This window comes from Carex rostrata, chromosome 27, assembly GCF_964058835.1.
Source record: "Carex rostrata chromosome 27, lpCarRost1.2, whole genome shotgun sequence".
Taxonomy (NCBI): domain Eukaryota; kingdom Viridiplantae; phylum Streptophyta; class Magnoliopsida; order Poales; family Cyperaceae; genus Carex; species Carex rostrata.
The window spans coordinates 4,074,834-4,091,306 of NC_135944.1; the positions used below are offsets into that span (position 1 = coordinate 4,074,834).

Consider the following 16,473-nt stretch of genomic DNA (forward strand, 5'->3'; position numbering starts at 1 on the left):
TTGATGAAGGTTTTCTTTGAAGCCGTTTATTCATCAAACTAATAAATATAGTGCTCTAAATACTATTTTCAACTTGCTCAAAATGAAATAACTTTTTTACTTATAAAATGAAAATATTTTGAATTATAGGAACCTTCTGAATTTTTAGTTTATAGAGGTGGAAGCACTTATTATTAATAAACTAAATCCGTCTCTTACTGCAGTGAAGGCATTATTAAAAAAAAAAATAGCCACAATATTAGAAAATATTATAAGAAATTTAACAGCATACAATTATGAGTAAAGCTAGGGCTGTGACGTGCTCACAGGACCTCTTCAGTGAGCAGATTTCTTCTGCCGTCAGATTTTTTTTAAAATTAGTGTTATCACAGATTCGCTGATAAAGAAAATAGGACGGAAATTTTAATTGTTTTTCTCCGTCAGTCTCTCTTCTCTCCGTTTACAACCTTTGGCTTCCCTTCTTTCTCCATCCCCGTCTTTGCTTCTCCCTTGCGATTCTGTCAGGCGGAGAACTTATTTCTCTCAGGCGACGAACAAAGAGAGAAGGGAGATTCTCACCGTCATCGCCTCTCTCTCCGACTCTCCATTTGTTGAAGGCGAGCTCTGCTGCTATCTCTCATTTCCTTCCGCTGCCGTCCTTCGAGCTGGTACCTCGATTTCCTAATTTTCGAACAATCAAATCGTTGGCCTCTGAGTTCTCAACTCAGGTAAGGTCTCTCTCTCTCTCTCAATATTGAATATCTGGTACTGATATCGTAGCTGGTACATGAGGGTTAATAAAACCTAACTTTCTGAGTTTGAGGGTGCACGGATTAAATTTACTGAAACATAGTTTTCAGTAAAGTACCAAAAGAAGTGATGCACATTTTCTATTTTGGTGTGCATAAGTATATTCAGTAAAGTACTGATACAACATTTTTTAAAAGAATGTAAAATCTATTTTAGGAACTTAAATAGGGATATAGGTTAGCCAATACCTTTGAATAAATTGTAATATATAAAGACAAAAATAAACAAGTTAACTAAAAATACGCATTGATATCAACTGCATGTTTCATTCATTCTTTAAACCTGAAAGCTGTACCGTACCGACTTAATATAGGAAAAATGGATGTTGCACGAACATTGTCATTTGATGTCCTTAAGTAGCATGATTTCGTTTAAGGAGTGAACAAAGCCAACAACGAAGTAGTTGCAATTGCAAGGGGTTTGAATTTCAAGGTCGACTATGTTCACATTCCATAACGGTCATACAGAACCCTTGGGATGCACCTTCAATATTGTTATGTGCTGCCAAGGTGGACCAAAGAAGCGAATCAAGGTTTGAAGAAAAATCAAATTGATATGAGATATGTCGAAGCCATACGATCTGACACTGAGAGGTAATATGTCTTGTGCATTTTATGCTTATATTTCTCCAATTTGTATGTTCTTGTTATCACATATTTATTTTAGTTTTATTTTCATAGATATGATTATCTTTGCATGATGGCCATGAAGATTGTTGATGATTTTGGAGGCCCTTAGAATTGTACGTCATTGCTAGTACAAAACTTGAAACATGACACAAAATTGAAGACTGGTTAGGTCGTAATTAATTAGATCCTTTTGTAAAGCTACTTAACTGTGGGGTTATATTTTGGTATAGGTAAAATTTGGGATTATATTGTGATATATTTTGGTGCAGCTTGTTGTTTTGTCTTCAATAGCTTAGTTGATATAACGAGTACTTTTTCAGCAATCTTGATGTTTTGTCATTTTTTTGTAAACTAAATTGTTGTTTTCTGCTTAATAAACGTATATTTTGTGTGTTAGACTAAACTGCACTATTGTTTTTCTTCTCTGTTTCATATTAACGCCAATTAAAGATGCCCACGTAATTCATGCATTACTGAATTTATACATTACTCATTTGATACATTACTTGAAAATCAAAATTGCAAGAACATTACTCAATTGATAATTACTTACTCCACATATTGATTTCTTTTCTCCTTTTGCTTCTAAAAAAATTAGAACATTTAAAACAAGAACTACAATTTTAAAAAAGTATTACAAAACCAGCGACTACACAAAAAAGAATGATAGGTACAAGATTGAGTAATGATATATAGGTAGAAGCATCAATTTGAGAATTTTGCATCATCCTTTTGCATTCTATGAAAATGACACCTTCATTCTCTCGATCCTTCTCAGGGTCCCCACTTTTATTCTCTAATACATCACCTTCGTTCTTTTGGTCATTTCTGAGATACTGTGTGACATGAATTATTCAAATTGTCAAACAAAAATAGTTAAAATTGTGCTCAAACCAGTGAATCTTTACCAGAAATAAAATGTTTGAGTTATTTCTCTCACAATTTGTCAGGGAGAAGGCAATTTGAAGGCAATTTTGTAAAATAATTGAATTACCATTCTTTTGCATGCAAGCAACATGTGATTAAAATTAAAAAGATTAATAGAACTAATTAAAAACAAACTCTTATTTAATTCTGTTGAGATGGAGGTCACGAGAGAGGATATCTGACCTGGTGAGGAGGGCAACTAGTTGACTTAGGGTTTGCGAGCTTCAATCCAACCTCGTGAGTAAAGCAAGCAAATTGGGACTTTTTGATTTGTGGGACGAACTCCGGCGAGGGAGAGGCGAGAGAGCGTCGAGACTCGAGAGGCAGAAAGGCGAAGATGCAGGGGATGGAGAAAGAAGAGAAGCGGAGGGTTGTAAACGGAGAGAAGGAAGACTAACGGAGAAAAAAGAATCTGTGAACACGAATTTTAAAAGAATCTGACGGCAGAAGAATTCTGCTCACTGAAGAGGTCCTGTGAGCACGTCACACCCTAGCCTTACTCTACAATTATTAATTATATAAGAAATTTAAAAGATGAAGGTATTGTTTCCATTCATTACAATTTACAATGATGTAAACAAAAAAGAGTTTGTTCAGAAAGGCCATACAATTCTAATTAATTCCTTTCACCAAAATTAATAAATAGAACAACGCATTGATTGAGTTAATAGACAAATTCCCTGAATCTCATCAAATAAAAAAATAAATTCCAGTCCCATTAGAGCAATTCTATTTCCAAAATTAGGAATTTGTAAGAATTTTTCACCTACTAAACGCAAGCCGAAATTTTTATAAATACTCAAAAAAAATATAAAATTACGGAATCTACCCACTGTTTGAATGAAATTCGAAAAATATCCATCCGGTTATCCAATAACCGAATTTGTGACAAATTTCCGGTTAATGGATTCCCGGACTCACAACAATATATCCGGTTAATGGTTAACCGGAAAGTTGTATTTTTTTTTTTTAAAAAAAACAACATATCCGGTTGAAAAGTTGTATTTTTTTATTTTTTGTTTAAAACAGAAACTTTTTTATTTTTTGTATTGAAATATTATAAATGTTGAATATATTTCTTTAAAAATAAATGGAATACAATATAATTTGATTTATTAGAAAGACTGCAACAAATAACCCGGATTAATATTTTTCAGGCCGGATTTTTCGTGGCTGTAAGAAAAATTAATATATTTATTTATGTGTTATTGGAAAAAAACAAATTCTTAGATTCTGAGTTATTGATCCCGGTTCAAAAGTCACTTCTATGTAATCTAGAAAATATTGTGATCCTTGTAGTACATTTAATTTATGAAAAGTTGTATCTATTTTAGAAAAAAAAAACAAAAACTTTAAGTTATTTAATAATTGTTATTCAAAAAGAATTCTCAAAATAGATACAACTTTTCATAAATTCGAAAAAAATACAACTTTCCGGTTAATGGTTAACCGGATATATTGTTTTGAGTCCGGGAATCCATTGACCGAAAATTTGTCACAAATCTGGTTATTGGATAACCGGATTGGATATTTTTCGAATTTCATTCAAACAGTGGGTAGATTCCGTAATTATATATATATATATTTTTTTTTGAGTATTTATAAAAATTTCGGAAACACAAGCCTAAGGGAGTTTTCTAAAATTTTTTTAAAAAAAAGTCAATAGCAAAATATGCACGAATTAACATCATCTCAATGCCAATTGACAAATGTTTCTTTTCTTTCTCTGTCCTGGGTAAAAGGATGACATTATCGATTAAAATTAAAATAAGATAGGTAAATTAAAATTTTATCAGGCTTTTAAAAATACAACTGAATTGACCGAAATAAACTTATTAATCGAATTAAAATCAAACCGAACTAAATTTCAATTTGATCAGTTGAATTGAAATAAGAAAATTAATCATAAAAATAAATAAATTTTTTTATTAATATTTTGAATTTTTTAAGATGGATTTAAAAAATATATTTGGTTTGGTCTTACTGGTATTAAACCGATCCAAGCAATATACATTATGTTATAATTTTTGAATTCTTTTTAAATATATTTTGTTTGGTTACGGGATGAGTTTGAAAATTTTGTTTAGTTCAGTCTAACTGGTTATAAAAATTTCTGAACCGAATTGAATAATTAAGCCAATTTTAAAATGAAACAAACCGATCCATTTAACCGAAAAAACTGAACTGTTTAATCTAAATCCTCTCAATTATGTTAAGAGACCGATTAAACTGGACCGATGAACACTCCTAACTATGTTCACATTTTTTTAATACCTTGGTTCTCTTCCCAGATTAATGTAGTTGCTTACAATGTCCCTTTTTGAAAATAAAACAAACTCCTTATTCAACAACAAACTCATTATTTTTTTGCTAATTTTATATATATCATTAAAAAAGATAAATTTAAAACAATAATATTAAATATGTAAATTGAGGGACCCGGGACGCAGTCCCTGACGTTTGTTGTTTATTTTGAATAAATACGTTTCACCAAAAGCCTTTATGAGGAAATATCGCGGCTCTACTAGCACCGGATGGTTGAGAAATTCAATTTTCATCTCGTCTCCGTGCACGCGGTTCACACAAACCAAATATTTAGTTCGCGTACTCCAAGTGCACCCAAGTCAATGAAACCGGCGCTCTATATATCTCTCTGACTGAAGGGCCCCTGTTTTCCAATGAGTTTCATTCTTCTCCGAATCAACTTCATCTCTCTGCCTGATAGGTCCCACATGCCAGACCTTTATTCAATTAAAGATCTTGTTGGCTTTGACTAAGTCAAACATCACATAAGAGGCACAAAAGTGTGAATTGACTATACAGGAATATTGATGACACTACCTGAACCTTCAATTTAGTTTGAAATATGGTGAATTGACCAGCATAGGAAATGACTTTGAAAATTTTAAAAATTTGTATGTACACACAATTCGTGTCATGATGAAGTCAACATTTTGAATTTGTCATCTGAAAACAATTCAAAGAGGACACTAGTGTATCCGATGAACTTCCTTTATGGTCTTCATTGTTATAATTAATGTAGGCTTCATAATAATTTAGGTCCTTTTTTCGCCAAATTAAATTTTATTATGGACGTGCTCTTGAATTTCATTTGCGCTAAGGGAAATAATTTTTTTTTTTACTTATCATATGAAAAATATTTTGAATTATAGTAGGAGGAGGGATCCACTTATAACATTTATAAGTTATAACATCTTACAATAATTTGATTTTGCGATTTTTAAAGTCCAAACAATCGATCAAACCGTTCAACATAATATCTATATTAAAATATACTTGGACATAAAATTTTACATTTTTTTAATTTTTTTACAATTTATTAAGTATTTTAAAAAACTGCTATTTTTATACAATTCTAGACCACTAAAAAATAACAGTTTTGTAAAATAAATAGTAAAGAATTTCAAAAAAATATAAAATTTTATCTCCAAACATATTTCAATATAGATATAATGTTGAACGGTTTGGATCAACTGTTTGAAATCGCAAAACTGAATTGTTGTATGATGTTGTACCTTATAAATGTTATAAGTGTATCCCTCCTCTTATAGTAGTTGCTTTATTAATATTTAATTTATAGGAGTAGTTAGCCTATGCTAATTAACCTTTAGACATATCTCTTACTCGGTGAAAGCATTATTAATAAAAACTTAGTCACAATTGTAGTAAAATTTTATAAGAAATTAACAGGATACATTACAATTATATAAAAAAAATGATCAAATATATATGAAGGCATTACTTTTATTTATTACAGTTTAAAATGATGAAAACAAAAAGAGTTTGTGCGCAAAGTGCAAAGCGACCGTAAGTGTGCATAATGGGGGCAGAATTAGTGAACAATTACCAAAGACCCGTACATTTATAATTTCGTTCCCCAAAATTAATAAAATTAGAGAAATGCAGAAAAGCCCAATATTTGAATTCTGTTACTTCAAGCCCACCAACCAAATATACGGCCCTGATTGTGTTTAATAGAGGTGCATTTTTTTTTTTCTATCCGCTGCTATAGACAATTACTGTAGCTGAGCCTAAATTTCTCCCTAAATCTCCTCAGATAAAATCAATTCCAATAAACTCATCACTGATCAATGTGTCAGTCTTGTCCCAATAAAATCAAAAATAGAATAGACTGTATTTTAATTAGTTCTTCCTTGTAAGGTTTAACAAACCATTCTGCTGAAGTTTCATTGTTATTTCAATTTTTTTTGTGACTAAACGGCTTAAGAATTGTAATAATAAATAATTGTTCCATTACAAATTAGTACTGTGATATGTGCTTTCCTCAGTGGCCTAGTTTTTGAGGTTTTGTGGAAAAAAAAAGGACCCTTTAATATTAGTGCGGATCTCAATTGAACGATTCAGATATATTACCACACATTCCGTTAATGTAGAGGCTATGAATTCTGGTAAAAAGGCGACATATCAAAAGGAAACCATCATATTAGATTTATATCATTTTTTCGATTTAAATATAAAAAATTATAATATTTCGATATTATTTTGATCGATATCAAGTGTTTATAAAAATACATTGATATGGGTAAATTATGGACGTTGAATTTTCAACTTATTGATTTATATAAAAACAAAATTGAAAAGTGAGAATTTTTTTATAAATATGTAAAGAAAATAATATAGATCGTATCTAATTTTTTTATAAATATGTAAAGAAGATTTTATATTTTTTGGAAATTTTTTTTTTACTTTTTTTTAAATAGGTAGAAAATCAAATATCTGAATGGTGCAGAATTTTTTAGATTAAGTGATTTTCTACCTATCTAAAAAAATAGTATAAAATTTGGTCTCCAAACACATATTAATATAGAGTTTGGCTAGTATAACATCAATATCATTTCAACCTATATAACACTAACTCTAAAACCTATCAAATCGACTTTAAACAGTGAATCCAAACCGTTCAAACCGATCTACTTCACTAGTTGTGCGTTTACATGCAAAATTTATAACTTTTCGAATTTATTTAGTATTAAGTCAAGCGGTCAAATGTGTGAGTTTTTAAGTTAATTTTAATACATTAGTTTTTCAATATTTTTACCGCTTTATGTAATACTAAAATAACTCGAAAATATAAAAAAAATTGTATGTAAACGCATCACTCATAATGTAAATCGGTTTGAACAGTTTGGATTTACCGTTTTAGAGTTGGTGTTATATAGGCTAAAATGACACTAATGTTATATTAGCCAAACTCATTAATATAGAGAACAAGATGAACGGTTCGGATCGACCATTAGGATTTTGAAAACTCGAATATTGAACCGTAGCACTGTAGTCCTCTATGCAACCCATAGCACTCATACTCATATAGGAATATGCTTGTTGGGTTTTGACTGTTCAAACCCATTGATTAATTATGTTGGGGTTTTGACTGTTCAAACCCATTGATTAATTATGTTGGGGTTTTGACTGTTCAAACCCATTTATATGCTTAAGGTGCGGAAAGAGTAAAACAAAACTTTTACATCTACCTTAAGCTACGGATTAAACGAATCAAGAAGATCCGTTTAATCCTATTTACAGATCTACTCCATAATTGATTTTCTAAAACATTAAATCTATTTATCAATTAAATAGATTAATATAACATGTTTATACCTTGTTTCCAAATCACAGTTGGAATGCAGACCGAGCGAGTAGAGCCTCACCAGGGAAGGAATCGACTCGGAGTATCACACGTGTGATACCTCCATTGGTTATCCACCAGGACTAACCAGAGAGCGGTTTATTTCTTTTTCCAGAAATACTATAAACCGCGGTATTCTGCAAAAACACTATTCACCGAAAAATTCATTTTAATCAGATTTGCTAATTAAACCAAATCTGAAATACCGCGAAAATTCGGTAAAACACTATTCACCGATCAAAAAACCGTAAACAGAGAAAGAGATAATTCCAATTAACAAAGTAATCAGATTAACACATGAATTAGTGAGTTTTCTCTTTCACCTATGCCCCTCTATTTATAGGCATTTGAGGAGGTTTGCAAAAGACCGAAATACCCCCGAAGTTGCCAAAATTACCAAAATGCCATTTTGGCATTCAAATTTGATTTTGCAACTTCATATTGGTTAGATTAGTTTAATGGATTCTAAACCCATTAACCCAAACTCATTATGAATAGTAAATATCCAAATCAAATATGTATAATTGTCATGTACAATTATATTCGTCTACGGTTTTCGTTTGGTAATTTTTATGCAACATGTCAAACACGTTTATAAACTAACCAGTGTTTCTGTTTGTCATTCTAAATGACGTACAATTAATTATAATTAATTATACCAAGTATAACTAATTATAACCATTAGTTTTTGCTTTGTCATTTTTAACATGACAAATATAATTTAATTATAACACGTATAATTAATTATAACCATCTTAATATTAATTACAATCAATTTATAATTAATCAGTAAGATTCTCCGAATAGCTCCTATATGGTGTGACCCAATAGGATCTGTGTTATGTTGGTAAATAGAGTTAAAACTGTTTTAACTTCTATAATCATAGGAGGCATCTGGCAGTATACACTATGACCATCCAATTACACAGATGATGATGTACTATACAATATCACGATCCAGTAAACAATTTACTTGTGTCTGTTCTTCTGTCTCATAGCTATCAGATCAGTTTCAAGGTAGATGTGTGTCATCCTTGCTAACTGTATCTTTTCTTGATCTTGAGTAGATTATCAAATATAATTACTCTTGTAATTATACCGCATGCAGATAATCTAACTCTACCAAGGGGCCCAGTGATGCTATAGCTCCTATAGAGATACGAGGGACAAATAGTATTCTTGGCAGACTATCACTTCCTCAGCTAAGCTATACATATGGAAATGCTATCATTATGACTGCTTTTTACGGACAGCGTTAGATAACACTCACACATACATATTTCTTAGTGGAAACGATAAATACCTCATACTGTAGAACTTGACACTGAATGAAAACATTAATGACATGAACACAATTCTATTTAATGTTTCATTCGGGGTCTGTCAAATACCATGTTCCTAGAACATGTATCTATGTGATTAAAATGACATCTCGTGTCAGGTGGTTTGTAAAACTTAACCATCTTTTAATCCACATACTAACCTTGTAGCGGTAATTAGTGTTCCTGCTAATTACCTTGGTCAGTGACCTTTTAAGAGTATATATCATTTATATTATGGAGTTTCACAATTTCAGTCATGAACTCGAAATGATCCATAAATGCAATAATACTCAAGGCAACAAAATGATATACATTCAATTCATGAACAAAGCTTTATGATAATTTATCGTATTATTGACTTCTAGATTATTACAAACTAACAATGCTAGCATGGTACGCATACGTAGCATACCTCCCCTATGTGCAACGGCTCAATATTCGACTTTTCAAAATTCTAACGGTCGATCCGAACCGTTCATCTTGTTCTCCATATTAATATGTGTTTGGAGACCAAATTTTACATTTTTTGAAATTTTGTTTACTATTTTTTTAGATTTATTGAAAATCGCTGTTTTTTTATGGTCCAGATTTGCTGAAAATAGCGATTTTCAATAAATCTAAAAAAATAGTAAAAATATTCCAAAAAATGTAAAATTTGGTCTCCAAACACATATTAATATGGAGAACAAGATGAATGGTTCGGATCGACCGTTAGGATTTTGAAAAGTCGAATATTGAACCGTTGCACGGAGGGTATGCTACGCGTACCATGCTAGCATATTCCTATATATATAGAGAGAGAGAGAGAGATGGGCTACGGTGAGTTGCGAAGTAAAACACATTTCTACTTCACGCTGTATTTTTATTTTGAAAGTCTAAACGACCGATCCGAACCGTTAGATGTTTAATCCATATTGAAATGTGCTTGGAGACCAAATTTTACATTTTTTGGAAAAATTTTTTACTATTTATTAAGCATTTTTTAAAATTGCTGTTTTTCTGTAAACAGTAAAAAACAGTAAAATTTTCGGGACCATCAGATCTAACATGCCATTTCTAGTAGTAGAAATATGTCAAAAGTGAACTCCCAATTTAACATTTGTTTTTCTGAATTCACAGAAGTATATTATTATTCAAGATACATGCAACAAATAAATTGTGCTCCTGAGTAAGCACAACGAAATGATAATATGTCTTACTCAAAAAAAAAAAAATGATAATATGTCATTATTAAATGCACAAGCAAGTGATCACGTGTGTTAATTTTACAAAACAAATTATTCGTGTCAAATTTACATTAGAGGGTAGGACCGTAGGAGGACTCCATGGCGATACCGCACAGGCCTGCAGTGCTAGCGACATTTCTCTGCATGCGGATGTAGCCAGACTCGCCCCCATGAAGTGCCCCATGAATTCTTCACCAGCCAATAGGGTGTGCCAGTTGAGCAAGGGCCGTATCCAACTACTAAGGCGCAATGGTCTCGATTGGTCCCACATGGCCCCGTGAAAATACCACTTTTATAGAATCGGAAATCAGAGCCACTTGCCTCGATGGCAACAGATATAGGCTGCAGCATTCCTGAGACAAGACTCACAATTAGGCGTTACGTCTTGGTATGAGTAGAGTGAAACTGCATAGTGGTAGGTCTTAGGATAGTTGCAGGAGCCCGCTGAACCAGTGGAACCACTAGTATAAGGGTAGTCTGACTCGGTCGCTATGCCGCCATTCCAAATCACCCATTGAAAGGCATAGTCCATGTATCCTCCATTACATGCAGAGCACCGAAAATCACAGTCCACTAGCTCTTGCTCGGATAAGCTCAACAATGTTCCTGTCTTGATTTTGTTTATACCCTCCATTGCGCCGGTGGCAGAAAATGCCCAGCAACTACCTGCATTTTGAGCATTTGTAAAAGTTTTTAATTCCGTCTATGATTTTGATACATTATTTCATCCAGAGAATATTGAAGTTTCTTTACATCTATACAAGTATGCAAGTTTTCAAAAGACATAACTGAAAAAAATGGAATGGACAAAATCAAGATACACCCACCGATAAGAAAAATAAGGTCCGGGATCTTACAATCCTGGGGTGGAATGCATCACGAGTCATTGCCAATTCATGTTTCTTTTAGTTACAAAAAAAAAATATCTTCATTTAGGAAAATTTGCAAACAAAAGTGATCAAAACTTGATAATTAGCTGTAGAAGTTATGCACTTGTCACTTCCTTAAATTTTATTTTTAGGAGCTGGGATTTAAATCTAGAAGAAGACATATTGGTGTAGTCTGAAAACTCAAACGAGCTACAGAGATAGAGGTCCCCTTCACTAGTTTACATTTTTGAAAGATTTAAGCAATCATTATCTCAAATTCTCAGTTTTGAATTAGTGAAGTCATTATGTAAAAACATGACAAGTGCATGAATCTAGCTTTAACTCACTGCAATTGCCTTGATCCTTCACGGGAGTTACAGCACCAGAAGTTCGCCAATTGACGCAAGTAGGAGCTGCGATCAAATTTGCATACTTCAATGGAGTGGCCTTTTTTGGACCGCTAGGGCTCTTGAACCCAGTGTACTTTATCACAAACTCTTCATTAGTAAGGTCTGCAAACTCATTGAGGCCCAAAGTATATGTCATAGCGGGTTGCTTGTTCGTCGACTCGATAAATTCAAAGTTTGCCTTAAACACCTCGAAACGGTGTTGTTTTTCAGTGTCACTACCATAGACACGTCCAAAATCACTCATCCATTTCTCATGAGCCGACAACACTGGATCCTCAGCTGCGGCAACAAAAACTAGGGCCCCGAAGAGAAGTAGAACAGCAAATAAGGGTAGAATAGTGGTTGGGAAGGTAACCATTACAAATATATTATACAGAGTTAGGAAAGTAGGGGACTTAATATGCTTGCGAGATTGGAGCGATTATAGAACAACAATCACTTATATAGATGTTTCCACCTCATGTCATTTTCGTTAATGGCACACAGTCTCTGCTTAACCATGTTGCTTCTTTTATTAAATATTCACAATCCAACTATATTCAAACACAACTATTTTTTTTTTCATTTGTTTGGAGCAAACCAAAGATATTAGAAATAACACACTGCACTGGAAAGTACAATAATGAAAGACCACTCGAGTCAAATCACCCATTGCACAAATCAAGTTGCATATGATTTTTTAGTTGGGTCGATCATTGTTTTTGGCATTATCAATGTTTGTTCTGATGTACAAGTACCAATATGGTTTTGAATAATTTACTTGAGATCGAGCGTCCCATTGGCTTTCTTTCAGCTAGTAGTTTGTTAATCTATATAATTGTAGTTAAATAATTTTGTTCCAATTAAATAATATACAAAACCTCAAACAATGAGAAGCTTTAATTCCACCATTTTTTTAATTAAAAGAAGCAACAATGTCAGTTTTATAAGTTCCGCAAGCATAACTGAAAACATGAGGAGGCTTTGAATTCACTTATTCAAGAAACATAATAAAAAAAAAGTGAACAAAACCAGGCTTGTATTTAGGAGCTCTCAAGAGAGGAATAATAAATTAATCTTCCATTAACGAAGGGACAAACAACAGACATTAATATTTTATCGTCTTAGACTAAAGTGTTTCCGAAGAGGAACTACCGAACAAAATAATAAAATTGACTTCCAACAAATTAAGCCACTCCATCCATCGTCAACATACCAAATCAATCACATTTGAGTTCCTAAAAAAACTATCACCGCACTTTTCATCTTCTTAAATCCGACTGTAATTGATATGATAGTGGTTATGATATCATAGAAAGAACAACATATTTTGATTGTAGTTATGACGTATATTTATTCGAATTATAATCTAGACAGATGAATGTTACGGATCATAGAGCAAAACTGTTATTATGTGACAATATGATTTAATTTGGACTTATGATGTAGTTTACTCAGAACATGATTATTTTGCAGAAGCATTTAGCAAGATAGCTCTTGAAATGTTTTAATTACCACTTTTTAGGTTTGAGAAAAACATGTGGCAGGCCCATATACGAGATTTGTACAAGTATGCAAGTTTTCATACGACACTACTGAAAAAAATGGAATGGACAAAATCAAGATACACCCACCGATAAGTAAAATAAGGTTCAGGATCTTATAATCCTGGGGTGGATTGCATCACGAGTCATTGTCAATTCATGTTTTCTTTTAGTTACAAAAAAAAAAATATCTTCATTTATGAAAATGTGTAAGCAAAAGTGATCAACTACTGACGGGACCACAGATCCTGATCCCTACTTGAAGTGCTTCATTCCCTCCATAATTTCGTTCCAATGGTGCATCTCCTCCCTTCTCGGCCGTTTCCTCCATATTATTATCTCTTTACTCTATACTTTGTTTGTGGGTATGTGTGTCAAGGTCGCTTGGATAGTTGGATGAATGATATATCCATCTTTTCTAGAACCCCTCTTTATATAGCAGGAGTAACAAGAACTAACATTTGGTCTAGTGGCAAAGACATATAATTTCTATGTAGAAGATAATGGGTTCGAATTTCAGATAGGAGAAATTATTTATTATAATAACAAGGGTATTAAATAGTTCGGTGACTTCACCTCCAACTTTCTCAAATATAACAGGAGCAGCAACTCTGTTCAAATAGCCAGCCTTGTCAAAGAATATGGTCAATAGTTTATTGTTTGTGCAAACTGTGAACAACCTATTTTGACGGTGTTAAAAAAAAATATAATTTGTGCCAATTGCCAACAACTAAATGGGCCGTTCTATATATATATATATATATATATATATATATATATATATATATATATATATATTTCTAGAGATAGGCTAATGTGCTTTCGGTAGCATATGGGCCGAAATACACACGGTCCAAATTTGAAATTTCAAAATCCAAACGGTCGATCCGAACCGTTCATCTTATTCTTCATATTAATATCTGCTTGGAGACCAAATTTTACATTTTTCTGAATTTTTTTACTATTTATTAAGCCACTTTGAAAATCACTAATTCAACGGTTTTACTGTTTTGTACAGCCACTGTTGGATCAATAATTTTGTAAAATACTTAATAAATAGTAAAAAAATTCAGAAAAATGTAAAATTTGGTCTCCAAGCAGATATTAATATGGAGAATAAGATGAACGGTTCGGATCGACCGTTTGGATTTTGAAATTTCAAATTTGGACCATGTGTATTTCAGCCCATATGCTACCGAAAGCACATTAGCCTATCTCTATAATATATATATATATATATATATATATATATATATATATATATATATATATCGACATTAGCCAAGTTGGAGTCCCACTTTAAATATATATGCCTAGTCAACAATCTTAGAAAGCGTCATTTAAGATAAATTATTGTTATTAATTATTTTTTATGATATACATAGCACATCATTGGGGAATATATTAAATCTTATGGTTTAGATAACTAATTCAGAAATTAATATAATTCAACACTACGAGAAAACTACACAATCATATAATATTCTCCAATGGCGTCAGAGAATTTAGTAAGATATAATATCATAGGTTTAAGTGGGGTTGTGTACACCATCTTTTTTTTTTCCTTTCAAATTGTTTTTTTCTAAAGCAAGAAACATATTATTATTATTGTTAGTATTCACGAATACTAACAAAATTAAAAAGGTGAATCTGCATTTTTCATAAAAATGCAAACTTCAATACCATCTATGTAGATCTATGATTCAAGATAAACATATATTAAAAGTGGTGAGTCGAAAGTCGAAACTCAAGAATAATTTTATTAAAATTAATGACTTTCGTACCGAAGCAAATGACGGTTGGCCCTATTACACCAAGTTTAAGAGATAGTATGAGAAAATGAAACAAAATAAAAATCATCATCCGAAGCATATGGCATGAAAAAAAAAAGTCACATGATTCTAGAAAAAAAAGTGTGGGTATATTTTCATATAGAGATCATGTTGGATGATATATATCAACTGTCTAGAAATAATTAAATATCAGTTTGAGAGCGAATATTATTTAAAATAATTTAAAAGATCTCATGTGACAACACAGATCATTTATCATAAATGACTGTTTGGTCATACTAAAGATTCACAAGTAATGCTACTATGAATATGCAGATTGATCCATATGAAAGATTAATATGTTATTTTAAAAGTTTATATAGTCAATCTGAACTGTTTAACATGATTTTTATAAGAAAATTTTCTTCTAAACAAAAAATTTCATTTTTTTAGAACTTTTTTTTTTTAAAAATAGTTGAAAATAACTCATTTTCATTCATTCTTTTTATCACGTAAGCTTAATTGAAATTATAAAGATTAAAACATTCTAAAATTAATTAAAATAATTAAACTATTAATGTGATGAACTAAAATTCGGATATCAAGTAAAGTGAAATACTCAAACCCCTGCAAATACATTCATACAATTTCACATTTACACAACCAAACTCGATCGCGCTTAGAAAGCACTACGAGGAAACCAGCCAGTGCATGAAATGAAGAGCATACAAAAGTTAACATAACATAGTATTCACTCAAAAACATGCATGAAATCAAGAACATACAAAAGTTACAAGAAAAGAAAAAAATATATGTGATCATATTGTCATCATGCATTAATTAATTACTACTAAAAAACTGAGTTGCAAATTTCACCCATCCCCCATCTTCCTCCTCCATCTCCTCTTCTTCCATGTCCTCCTCCTGCTCCTCCACCTCCTCCTCCTCCATCTCCTCCTCCTGCTCCTCCTCCACCTCCCCCTCATCCTCCTCATCCTCCACCCACTCCTCCTCCACCACCTCAACATCCTGCACCTCCTGATTATTGTTTAACATGATCTTATCTTTATTGCTACTCGCTGACGGATTGCTGTGTACTTGTACCATGATCTTATCTGTATCGTTGTTCATCATTTTGTTGTTGTTATTCTTACTCTCTACCCGATTGTTGTGTACCATGATCTTATCCTTATTGTTGTTCATCATTTTCTTCTTGCTATCTCCACTCGATGCCTGATTTTTTTGTAGCATGATCTTATCCTTCTTGTTATCCCCACATGCACTCTCGGGTCGATTGTTGTGTACCATGATATTATCCCTTTTGTTTTTCTTCTTTTT

The 16,473-nt window shown here is 32.1% G+C and overlaps 1 pseudogene; it reads right to left on the reverse strand.

The window, feature by feature from the left end:
* Positions 1-10,632: 10,632 nt before the first annotated feature.
* LOC144544987 (senescence-specific cysteine protease SAG39 pseudogene) lies at positions 10,633-12,198 on the reverse strand (annotated as a pseudogene).
* Between the last annotated feature and the right edge of the window lie 4,275 nt (positions 12,199-16,473).